Source organism: Nuphar pumila, chromosome 6, assembly GCF_984573655.1.
Source record: "Nuphar pumila chromosome 6, dmNupPumi1.hap1.1, whole genome shotgun sequence".
NCBI lineage: Eukaryota > Viridiplantae > Streptophyta > Magnoliopsida > Nymphaeales > Nymphaeaceae > Nuphar > Nuphar pumila.
In genome coordinates, this window is record NC_143254.1 from 72,586,707 (window position 1) to 72,600,442 (window position 13,736).

The following is a 13,736-nucleotide window of genomic DNA, read 5'->3' on the forward strand; positions in this document are numbered from 1 at the left end:
GCTTGGCCTTTGATAGATTGTTGAGAAACATATTGCAAGTCATATTGCATCAAGAGGACTTGCCACTTGGCAATCCGTCCACTGAGAAATGGTTGTTCGAGAATGTATTTGAGAGGATTAAGTTTTGAGAGAATATTGACTTCTGATGCTAACAGGTAATGCCTCAACTTTTGACACATCCAAACCAGTGCTAGACATGTCTTCTCTATCTGAGAGTACTTCTTCTCGTAGTCAATAAAAGTCTTGCTTACATAGTAGATGGCATGCTCAATCAGATTGCCTTCCTTATACTGTGCCAAGAATCTGCCACAAGCGGCTTGGTTAACTGAAACATACAGCAAAAGAGGCTTTCCTAATTCTGGTGGCTTCAGAACGGGTGGGTTAAGAAGATATTTCTTGATACGATCAAACGATTGCTGACACTCTGGTCCCCATTCAAACTTCACTCCTTTTCTGAGTAAATGATTGAAAGGCTCACATCTCATGGCAAGATTAAATATGAATCTTCGAATTGATTGCATACGTAATTGAAGACTACGCAATTCTTTGAGAGTGGTTGGAGGTGACATATCAATGATGGCCTTTGCTTTGGCGGGATCTATTTCTATTCCCCTTTTGCTGACCAAGAAGCCTAATAACTTGCCTGATTCAACTTCGAAGACACACTTCTAAGGGTTGAGTCTTAGCTTATAAAGAATAAGTCGCTTGAAGACCTGACTTAAAGCATTGATATGGTCTTCTTCTTCCTTGGATTTGACTAGGATATCATCAACGTATGCATTCATGGTATTGTGCATCTGGTCATGGAATATGGCGGTCATTGCGCGTTGATAGGTTGCTTCGGCATTCTTGAGCCCAAACGGCATGACTGTATAACAGAAAGTTCCCCATGGCGTAGTGAAGGATGTTTTGGATTTGTCACGAGCAGCCAGTTTGATTTGATTATATCCGGAGTATCCATCCATAAAAGAGAACATGGCATGACCGGCCGTACTATCGACCAAGAGATCAATATTTGGTAGCGGATAGTCATCCTTTAGAGTAGCCTTATTGAGATCACAAAAGTCGATACAGATTCAAACTTTACCATTCTTTTTGGGAACTGCTACGATATTTGCCAACCAATCTGGATAATCTATTGCTCAAATGAATCCTGCTTTAAGAAAATCCTCAAGTCCTTCCTTGACCTGCTGCTCGATTCGAGGATTCATCTTCCTTAACTTCTGCTTAACTGGTTTCGCATCAGGCTTCAAAACGAGGCGATGTTCCACCAATTTAGGATCTAACCCTGGCATATCCTGATAAGTCCACGCGAACACTTCTTGATACTGCTCAAGAAAATTGATGAGTTTTTTCTTCTCGTCTGTGCTTAGACTGGTACCGATATTGAGAATTTTAGGATTGTCCTCTGAACCAATATTGATGTCTTCAGTTGGATCCTGAACTAGGGTCTATGGCTCATCTTGTTCCTGAATTGCTGCAAATTTTGGCAACCTTGGAAGCGCTGAATCAAATTCTGCCATTTCTTCTTGCTGCTTTATGACCTTACTGTCCTCTACTCTTGCCCTGACCCAATAGATCTTTGCAGTTTTCGAAGTGATTGAAGAATTGATGACTAATCTCTTTATTGATTGGGAAGACATTCTGAAATTTGGAAAAAGAATAGCTTTTTAGAAAAAGTTCATTCATTATGGCATAAATTGCATGAAATGAAAAAGGATAAGAACAACGAATTTTGAAGACAAATTGCAGAGGAATAAGAGAAAGATGGCATCCAGATAGACGAGAAAATTGATAGTTTATTGAGGACTTAAAATGAAATGATGACTTTTAAAATAAACTAAAATGGGACATTGTCCCTACAAACTGCAGAAATCAAATGAATGAAAAGGAGAAAGACAAATGGTAGAAGCTTTTAATGAATCCCCTTAATAAAGACAATATTTTTGTGAGATCTTTCGCCCATGAGTCCCAATCCTGCCCTGCGCGGGTGATGGTCAGAGACCACTGGCTCTAGTCGGCCATCTTCGTTCTTGCCCAAACCTTTGAAAGACTGATAACCATGTTTCAGTAACAAGTCAAACCCTTTCTTGGCTCTTACAAACTGCGGGAAAAGAGGATGGTTCTTGAAAGTGTTGTAATCGAGACGACCTCCGATTTTGAAGAAATGTGGCCCTTGCCATCGGACCATCGCTATAGTATGCTTTGCCTCTGGTGCTGCTTCTAGTTTTAACATTTCCAGGCTTTTGCTAAGAACAACTTCTTCGCTTTTCCTGATGCTAGGGATGTCACCAGTATAGGTTGGTCGGGGAATCATAGGCTAAGGAAACCTCTCTTCTGGATCTTCCCCCAGGACAGTAGTGATCATGCCGCCTTTAGACCACTTGATACATTAGTGTAGGGTAGATGGCACTGCATTGGCATTGTGAATCCACGTTCTTCCCAATAGAAGATTATACGTTGGTGGCACATTGACGACGTGGAAAAGCACCGTGTGAATAGAATAATTGATAAATATTTCAAGGAAGATCTTGCCCTTTGCCATCTGTCCGTGATTATCAAATCCGTAAATGGTGATCGGATCCGGCGTGTATTCTTCTTCTTTTATGCCCAGAGCCTTGGCAGTCATTTCAGAGCAAATATTGAGGCTACTGCCTCCATCTACAAGCACGTGGGGTACCGTCATTCCCCAGGTTTGCACTATAATGTACAGAGCATTGTTATGAAATGTGTGAGGCTTAAGCAGATCCTCATCTGAGAAAGTTATGGGAGCATTGGTCATGGCCTGATTAACGATCTGAACCATGTCTTCAGGCGTGGTGCCTGGCTTGACCTTGATTTTTCGCAATAAATCATCCAGAACTTCTAATGCTTGGGAGAGGCACGCGCCAACTCAAGAATAGGGATATTAGAGAGGGCAGTGATCAGTTTTTGCACTGTATCAACCTTTTCTTCTGATGCTTTCCCTTTTCCAGAAACAGGTTTGACAAAACCCTTGGGAAACCATGGCATTCTTCTGGCTACCTCTGGAGATACCCCAGCGGGTTCCTTCAAAACTTTTAGCTTGTTGAAGGCAGAGACAAGGTCCATCTTTTGAGAATTGGACTGGGCCTTATGTAGTACTAATACCTGATGTTGTATATCGATATCGTTGTTAGGGCAGGGTTGGATATGATCTTGTAGCTGAAAAGGATTATCAGATATCATTGCAGTTGAATGTTGGAAGAACGACTGACATAGTATTTCCATTTTCTCATCTTCGGCCCCTTCCACCAACATGTTTTTATCAATATAATCTTGTATGATGTTCTTGAGAACGAAACAGTTCTCAGTGTCATGTCCCACTGTTCGGTGGAACTTGCAGAATCTGTCCTTCATTTTACCCATAACTGCTGGTGGATCAGCTACCCTTGGAAGCTTAATCATGTCATTGCCGAGCATATACTCTAGCACTATTTCGAGAGACTGATTCAGAGGGGTAAACTTGTGATTATAACCCCACCCTTCACGCTTTGGCTTTTCTTGAGGTCTCGACCCTTGATCAAGAGTCTACCGTGGTTGTCTGTCATACTGAGGGATTGATTTACCTTTCTTATCACTTTTGTTGGGATTTCGCCCTCCGGAACCATAACTGTGATCTTTCCCATTTCCTTTGTTCTGATTCTTGATGTTATTGGCAGAGTAGGTAAAATGGGTTTTCTTCTTGGATTCTTGCTGACCATTGTTCTTGCTAAACATGAAGCCCTCATAAGAGCCATTTTCCATACTCAACTCAAGCCATTCGGCTCGTTCTGTTAGTTCTATAAAGGTCTTTGATGGAGAGGTGGAAATTAGTCCCCTTAGAGGTTGCAAGAAGTTGCTCAGGATCAGAGATAGTGCATGTCCATCTGATATCGGATCACGCATCTTGTTACAAGCAGATCTCCACCTATGAATAAAATCCCTGGCTTTCTCATTTTCTTTCTGCTTCAGACTGCAGAGGTGGCTGAGAGTCGGGAGGGCTGCAACATTGAATAAAAAGCGCTCAATAAACAAATTGACCACTTTGTCAAATTCTTTCAACTCTATAGGGTTAATGTGTTTTGAATACCATTTCGCTGCAATCCCCTCCAAACTGCGTGGAAAACAAAGGAACAGGGCTCGATTATTCCTTCTGAACTTGGAACACTCTGCAAAGAATAGGGCGAGGTGTGCTTTAGGATCGCCAGAGCCATCAAATTTGATAAATTTCTTGGGGAGATTGTCGAGATCATCATCCAGTCTGTCATAGAAATCTTCACTTGTGAAGACCCTTTTGCCCTTGTCACGGGCCTGCAGATCCTTGACCATCTTCACCACGTCTTTGAGTTGTGGCTGAGCAGGGTCATTGATAGATTGATTCATGGATTTATAGGCTGACCCCTGCCCTTGAATCGATTTTATAGATGCCTGGTGAGTTTCATATTCCTCATCAGTATCTCCTGCTGATTCATCAGATGTTTCTTCGTGATGATTCTGCTTTCTGGTGATCTTCACATTCTTCTTCACTATTCGGCCTTTGACCTTTTTCTTATTCTGGGCCTTTCCTGAGTTGGCTCCTGTTTCCTTAGACAATAACTTACTCAACATTTTCTGAAGCAACGAATACATTTGTGGGTCGATGTCATCATTAGCTTGTTGATTTCCATTTTCGGCAGATTGTGAAGAGGCCATTTCTTGCACTGAAGCTGACGGAGAACTGATAATCTGGACTGGCGCGGTTTTCTTTTCAGACCTCATCTGAACCATGTAAGGATGCAAGTGCTCTCTGCAGGGCAAAACTGAGGATTTAGCTGCTGAAAATGGTTTTGAATAGGAAGTATTTGCTGAATATCTGGCAAACAATTTGAAGGATGTCCCATTACTAGGGACTGAGTCGTCTGTCACGACAATTGCGCTGCTATTCTTTGCAAAATAAACAACTAAAAATACGCCTTGTTACCTAGGCAAGGTCGTCAAACCAAGATAGAAAAACATGATTTTATTAATAATAAACTTGACAAAAGGGAGCGGGTTGAACAATTTTCCACCACTCCTGATAATCATTGGACACTCGAGGACCAGGAAAAATAGTGATAGTAACAAAAGAATCTCAGCCATGTCTGGCAAAATGGTATGCTCCGGACCACTGATCTGATGTGAGTTCGAACTCTGGCAAGATCTCTGATAGTAGATGAATTTCTATGCGCCTCTGTCTCTGAGAGAACTGCCTAACACAGCGCTCTAGATGATAGTATGCACAGAAAAATGGGCCAAGTTGCCTGAACCGCTTGCCGTATGCATAAGTATATCTGGGAGGTGATTCCTGGCGATCAAAGTAGTCCCACACAACTTCTTCCTCCTGAAGGTTATCGATCAAGAATCGGTATCGCGCAACTGGAAGAAGCTTTTCACCACTATATCTGAATGAACTGGATCGGGCTGGTACATGTCGGAGGAACCAAGATTGCAATGCATAGATGCCTTCGACTAGGATTGATTCTCCGAGTGTGAAATGGGTCAACCCTTGGTACAGAAAAGTGAGTGCGGCCATGGCTATAGAGAGGCGGCTGGTCTGTCGACTTCCCCACCTTCGCAGAAGTTGAACTATCCTGATATCCATGTAATTCCGTCCATCTGGAAAGAGAGCTAATCCCACAGTGCATAAGACCATCGCATGCTGGATTCTCTCTCGAGTTGTTCGAGATAAGGAGCTGAGCTCCGTAAATGCTCCATATTGTCTGTAGATTTCGAGTAGGTTCACATATTTATTTTCATCCTCCTCGATCAATGGCCAAGACTTGTGCCTTGTCATGCGAGCTAAAGCATCTCGGGGATCTAGATCTTTGACATTGATCAAAAATTATTTCTTCAATGAATCTCCAGGCTGACCAGTTGGTTCAGGTAATCCCATAATCTTTGAGAATTCATTCATCAACAAAGTCATTTCCTCCCATGGGAACCAAAAGGTACTAGTGCTCAGGTTCCACCGCTCTGCCAGTGCGTGAACCAAATTGTCGTTGATTGTCTGCTTTCTCACTGCGGATGCCAGTTCTAACACACAATCGCTCAAATGGTCTGAAAATATACGAGAGAAGTTCTTGAGCCATGAATAATACCACTGGGGAATAAAGGATCCGGTGCTGAGAGTTCGATGTTCTGGAAGACCTTGTCGCAACTCGTAGGAGATGTGACCCTCAGGAAAGACTGAATCAAGTTGACTGGATGCCATCAGACTGGAAAACATGGAGAATTGGAATAAGACTTGGGAAAATACAGGAATTTCGAATAGAATGTAGGCAGGATAAAAAAATAAAGCAGGAAATTCGAGATCCAGAAGAAAGAAAGGATGGGAAATCACCTGGAGTTTTGAAAAAAAAAATAGAGGAGAATTTGAAAAATCGTCCAAGGTTTGAATAAAACAAGAATTTTAGACAGTATATGGAAACAGATGAAAAAATTGGGGATTTTTGAAAATCGTTCAGTATTTTAGAAAACTTGTGGTAAATGTAATAAAATGAAATAAAAGAAACTAGCATTCAATCACATCTTGTACAAACAAGTATGCACATACAATATTCTCTAAAGGCTGACTCTAGATGCACCAGTTTTGAAATAGCTTTAGGATCTTAATCCTAACTCTAAGGTTCAGATCATCTGTGTCTAATCATGCTATGCCTATATACTCGAGCCGAGGCTCGATGTATGTGGCATAAAATCAATTTCTCTGGTTCTAGGTTCAAGTTTTCCAACATCCTTGAGCACCTGCCGATATATGTTGGACTATGGCCCTTGGTACGTGGTAGGAGGGCATTAGCCCAAATAAGTGGCCCAGTTGTGAGGCTCTGTCCCAAACTATGGTTCTGGAAGAGAGCCCAGCAATGTGAAGACCGGGTAGACATAGGTGGGGTGGTTTTTGAAAACATGAGCACATGCAAAAAAAATCAGAAGGCTCTAAAACCTAAAGAGATAGAGGTTTTAAAATTTTGAAAAAGCAAACATTGTTTTCATATAATTCCTAGATTGAGGAGTGTTGTATTAGACCTAAGTCTATGTGAGCATGAATAATTCTCCTCAATATGGTCCTACCAAACCATGCCTAGTCTACATGCAATCCATGTCAGCTGGGTTCAAGTCTAGGCTCCTAGGTTCACATGATAACAGAAAGTAAAAGCTAACATTCTATAGAACACGATTTCGACAATTTGAACTAAGTCAAGCACACAATTGATCAGGCGAAGACAGGTCCCATCTCAGTCGCCAAACCTGTTATCATCGCAAAATTTTACTTTTGCGAGTCAAACTGACATTTGAAAAAGATTTTGAAAATAACTTGCCTCCGTTTTTAAAATGCAGGATAATTCCGAAGAATAGGACTGGCCTGTCGGTACGAGGTTCAACCGTTCTTGGCACCTTTACCAAGAGTAATTAAACCAAGGATCAATTGTGTGCTTAGCTTTGCTCAACTTGTCTAAATTGTGTTATATTTCCTAAATGCACAAAGAATCAGGCATGTGCCATGAATTTCTGAAAATGCAAATTGAAAACATGATGTTTGCTTTGAGATTTGAAATACTTGAAAAATTCTTGGAAAAGAAGTCCTTTAAAAATCATGAATCATGATTGAGAGAATGTTTCTGAGAAAGTGAAAATTAATTTATGAAGAAATATAAGGGTTTTGTGAAAATCGATTCTAAGAAATTTGGAATAACTTTGAAAAAACTTGATTTCTCTGAATTCAAACTTTGAAATTGAAAATACAACTTAGAAAATCGAATTTTGAGCTTGAGAAACACTTGAAATATCCTTTGAAAACTCAATGTTTTTGAGAAAGTTGATTTTTGAATAAGACTTAGAAATTTTGAGAAAATCGATTTCACTGAATTGAAATTGGAATTTGCAAATAAATGAAATGAATGAATATGGATTTGAAAGACTTGATTTTGAGGAATTGATAAAATCCTTTTGTATTTTTGAGAAATGTAGTGCATTTTGAAGTTAGCCTAAGAGTCTAGGTTGAATGTGGCTAATACGAATATCACAAATCTGGGTCTCATTCGTATTCTGACTATGGCCATAAATACGAATTCCACTGAGTTTGTCAACTCCATAAGAGCTAGTGCACGTTCCATTCATGTAGACCACAGTGGATTTGTAAAGAATGTGCATGAATTGGCATACATAGCAGTTATATATCAAAGTTTAAACTATATGCAATGCAAATCCTATTCTAAGCAGAAATTGAAATTCTTATTCTAAATTTAATTATAATTTACATCACTAATTGAATTTAAATACAGAAAATTAAAGGAAAGTAAAGTCTTTAATATCCTTGCAAAACTAGAAAACTTGTTAGTGAAGATATGTTGGCTTTTCTAGATTTATCTAGTAATATCTGGAAATGACTGGATTTTGCTAAATATAAGCCTTTTTCCATGATTCCCTGATATAAACTTAATGAAGTATGAAATAAAACTAAATAAATAATAAAGATGAGATTTAAAAATTCGAAATTGAGTTCAAAATGACCAAAATACCCCTGATAGCAAGACTATGGCCTTGAAACCAGGGTTTTCAGAAAGACATTTTGTAAGATGCAAGTTTTGAAATTCAAATAAGGATGAATTAAACCAAATATGATATTACATGATTAGAAACATGAAAATTAGGGTTTAAAATTTCAAAATTGAGGTCAAATGACCAAAATGCCTCTGATAGCAAGACTATGGCCTTGAAATCAGGGTTTTTCAGAAAATATTTTGGGAAAAACTTTGGGTTTAGGGTTTAAATAAAATCAAATAAACATAAAATTAATCATGAAGCATCCTAATATGATTCTAAACATGAACAAACCCTAAAAACATGAACTTATACACGAAAATCAAGAAATATCACAAAAATCACAATTTTTGCAGTGTTTCTAGATCCTGCAAGTACCCTATTTTGCAATTTGATCCATTCAAGCATCAAATGGATTCCAAAATTCATAACAATCGACACTTGTACTTGTTATAACCCTAAAACCATATTAGAATCATAAAATTGTATTTTTAACATTATTTCAATTCGAAAATTGCATTAAAACCCTAAAATAAGCTATTTTAACCCATGGTCACAGATCCGTTTAAGTGTTAGACCCGAATCAGGAGTCAACTCACCATGAAAATTCATGAAATTTTACATAGGTAAACTAGACAAAAAACAAAAATTTCTCTTTTCACAGATTGGAAAAATCATCTTCGATGAGGGAGAAACCCTTCCGACAATCTGGACTTAAATATAACGAATCTAACATTGGTTAAAACAGATACTTCCAGTTGAAAATATAGAAACAAATAGCAAACTTCATCAAAAATTATTGAACTTTCCGAAGTGAATAGTAGACACAAAAATAATAAACTTCCTTTTTTACAGATCATGATTTTGATCTACGGTTTGAGATCTATGATCAATACAAGTCGGATTAGGGTTTTTATAAATCATAACGAGTTTTAAAAGATGGATCTGACTTTCTGACAGAGGAAAAATACCAAACAGAGACAAAAAATTATGAAACTTTTACAGTAAATAGCTTATATCAACAAAAAGCCATTTCATTTTACAGATCTTAAGTCGGATATCGGATGAAAGAAATAACACATCTACAATTTATGCTTGAAATTAAACAATGATTTTAATCAACAGAAATCCCGATTTGACTTTGTATTTTACTAATAGGGTTTCCGAATCCCAAAACTTTTGAATTTTTTAAAGTAGTTCACTGACATATCCTTGTATCACATATAAAAAAATCAGTAATTTCTAACCATTATTTCAATATAAACTAACATGCTTTCTACTGATCTAAAATTAAAATCTACAAAAATTTAAGAAACACTAAAAAAAATATGATTTAACCATGAAAAACCATAAAATTTATCTAAACAGCAAAACAAAATTGATTTTAATGATGAAACACATGTAATAAACACTAATATGCTAAAAAATATAAATAAAAAACAGGGAATCCATGGCTGAAATTTATTTTCACCATTGAAATCATGGATTTAACCCATTTAACGGGTAAATCTCATGTTTTCTTGGTTAAGAACATAAAAAACAAAGTAATAATCGATTCTAACGTATTAGAATCCCTAGAAAAACAGTTAACTAAGGTTAGATCATCTTCTTGGATGGAGCTTGAGGTTCTTAAAGTTGAATCCATGGTTAAAATCATGAAAGAGATGAAGCCAATGGTTAAATCCATGTAAAAACATGAAAAAAAAATATTAAATAAAGTAAAAAATTATGAAAAACCTTACCTTGAGGTTGCAGCTGCCATGGAGGAAAGAAGAAGGGCTGGAGAGGAGAGAGAGGCCACAAAATTGGGAGAGAAAAAGAGCTCTTTCTAACCCCTCTAAAGACCCCTTCTTATAGTTTTTCAAAAAGTCACTTAATTAGGGTTAATTAAGAGGTTTTTCTTTTTTTCAGGACTCTTTCTAATAAATCCACTAAGGGCAACGATTTTCCTAGAGGATTCTAACCTAAATGGACCCTAATTAACACCTAATTAAACCCTAGAAAGTCCAAATGTGGCACCACCTAGTATGGACCCACATTTGGTTTTTAAAACTTGAATTTAAAACCTTTAAAACTCAATGGTTTAAAACTTAAATAAAATGGATTTTTAAAATTGCTTTTGACTCTTCTAAACCCCTAACCTAACTAGGACAATGACTAACCCTAGTCTAACCTTGACTTTTTCAAATGTGGTGCCACCCCGAGTGGGATCCACTTGAATTTTCAAAAACGATTTTAAAACTTGAAAATGAGAGGTTTTTCAAAAGAGATTCAAAAGTAAACTTTGAGATTGAAAGTTTTGAAATGGTACAGAGTCTTGAATGAGTCAGAACTCCTATGGATATGGCGCTAACTAAGTGGTCCCCACATCTAAGTTTTGAAAAATTTGAAATAAATACTGAAAATGACTTTGAAAAGGGGTTAAAATCAACAATTTAAATTCAGAGTTTTTAAAAATAGTCTCAAGCGAACTGAAACTCTGGACTAGAGTCCTGACATTTTAGAACTCTGACATTTTAGATTTTAAAAGCCAAATGAAGAAGTTTTTGAAAGATTTTATCAAAACTGGTAAAAAAATGAGTTAGAAAACACAGTCAGGGTTAGAGTCCTAACTCAATCAGAACTCTGAAATAGAGTCCTGAATTAATTGGACTCTGTAAAATGACCTAATTTTTGAAAACGAATGGAGAAGAATGAAAATGGAAGTAAAAACAGACTTCAAAACAGACTCTTAACTGGATTAGGACTTTGGGACGGAGTCCTGATCGGACTGAAACTTTAGATTTTTTTGGTATTTTCTGAAAAATAGACGAAAGAACTTGTGAAAATAGTGAAAACAATAACAAATATTGAAATAAAACAGAGTTCTGATTCAACTGAGACTCTGGGGACAGAGTCCTAATTGAACTAGGACTCTCAGATTTTTGGATTTTCTGAGAAAACAAATGAGAGAATTTTGAAAAACAGTTAAAAACATGATAAAATTGAAGTTTTTGGTTCAGAGTCCTGATCTGATTCGGACTCTGAGAAAGTCCTGATTCGATCAGAACTCTAAGAATTTTTGGTTTTCTGATAAGCAAATGATGAGATTTAAACAAAGCTTTTGAAAACCAGTGAAAATGAAGTGAGAAAACAAACTTTGGATAGAGTCCTGATTCGATCAGGACTCTGGGATAGAGTCCTGATTCGATCAGGACTCTGGGGTAAAATCCCAGAATTTTGAAACTCAGTGGTAAAAGTATAACAATTTTGAAAGTTGGAAAGATATAAATGAAGAGATTTTGAAAAGATTCTTGCAAAATTGAAATCAGGGTCAGAGTCTTGATCAAACTGGGATTCTCTGAATAGAGTCCTGGTTCAACTAAACTCTAAGTTTTTTACTTCTTTTTGAAATATTTTGAAAGATTTGGTTAAACAAGTAAAATAACAGTGAAGGACATAGTCCTAGTCCGACTATGATTCTGACAAAGAGTCCTAATCCGACTGGGATTCCTGAAGAAGAGTCCTAATCCAACTAGAAATCTGGGATTTTGGCCAAAATGGAAGATTTTGAAAGGTTTTCTCCAAAAATAGGTAGAAAAGGTAATAAAAAGTAGAGTTCTAATTCGACTAGGACTGTGGAAAAAGAGTCCTGATCCAACTAGGATTTTGGAAAAAGAGTCCTTATTGGACTGGGATTCCAAAGTTTTCGACAAAAATGATGAGAATGGGTAAGGATATGACCATAACTGGTTTAAAATCAAAATGGAGTTTTTAAAATATTTTAAAAGATAAAAAGATAGAGTCCTGATCCAACTAGGACTCTGAAATTTTTCAGAAATTTGATAAATGTAGGAATCCAGAAGCGACACCACCTAAATGGGTCTCATCTGAGAATTGAAATCAGTTGAAAATTGAGTTTAAAACGAATCCAGATTGTTTTCTTAGAAAACATTTCAAAATATAAGGTCCTGGGGGTTGGCAAATGATAGAATGTTGATTAAAAACCTAGGTTTTAAAATTGATTTTGGAAGAAAAGTTTTAAAACCCGAATCTGGATTAAATATTTTGAAAACAGGAGTGCTGGATCTTGAAAATAAGATGTAATGACATACAATGCCATGCAATGCAATGAAATAGTATGCCGAATGCATGCAATGATATGCAATGACACATGAAATATATAAACACTGGATGAGGGTGAAAATTTGGGGTGTTTACACCCGACAATCATTCTCGTTACAATTCCCAAATACTTTAAGAGCATAGGTCTCTTTCAAAAATTCAAGTCTCAATTTAAAAACAAGTTATGTTTTCAAAATCCAGTGCTCGATCTGGTATATTTTCAAAACTCAGTGCTTGAACTAGTACATTTTCAAAATCCAGTGCTCAAACTGGTGTGTTTTCTAAATCTAGTGCTCGAACTGGTACATTTTTAAAATCCAGTGCTCGAACTGGTACATTTTTGAAATCCAGTGCTCGAATTGGTACACTTTCAAAACCCAGCGCTCGAACTGGTATATTCTCAAAATCCAATGTCTATGTAGACATATTTTCAAAACCCGGTATTCATACTGGTATTCTTTCAAAACTCAGCACTAGTGTTAGTGTCTCACTGGTTGGTCGTGTCAGTCGACCTCTTGGGTTCAGTCTTCGCGTTGATCATTCATCAAAATTCAAGATCTAATTACCAATTTTGGCCCTTGGGCCACCCAATTACCAATTTCAGCCCTCGGGCCATCCAAATTCCAAATTTCTAATTTCGACCTTCGGGTCACCCAATTTCTAGTTTCTAATTTCCAATTTCAACCTTCGGGTCAATCAATTTCCAATTTCCAATTTCCAATTTTCAATTTCCAATTTCCAATTTCCAATTTCCAATTTCCAATTTCCAATTTCCAATTTCCAATTTCCAATTTCCAATTTCCAATTTCCAATTTCCAATTTCCAATTTCCAATTTTCAAATTCCAATTTCTAAATTCCAAATTCCAAATTCCAAATTCCAAATTCCAATTTCCAATTTCCAATTTCCAATTTCCAATTTCCAATTTCCAATTTCCAATTTCCAATTTCCAATTTCCAATTTCCAATTTCCAATTTCCAATTTCCAATTTCCAATTTCCAATTTCGATCTTTTCGGTCACTCAATACCAATTTCAATCATTTTCTCTTGCGAGAGACCCTTTTTACAGGGGGAGTT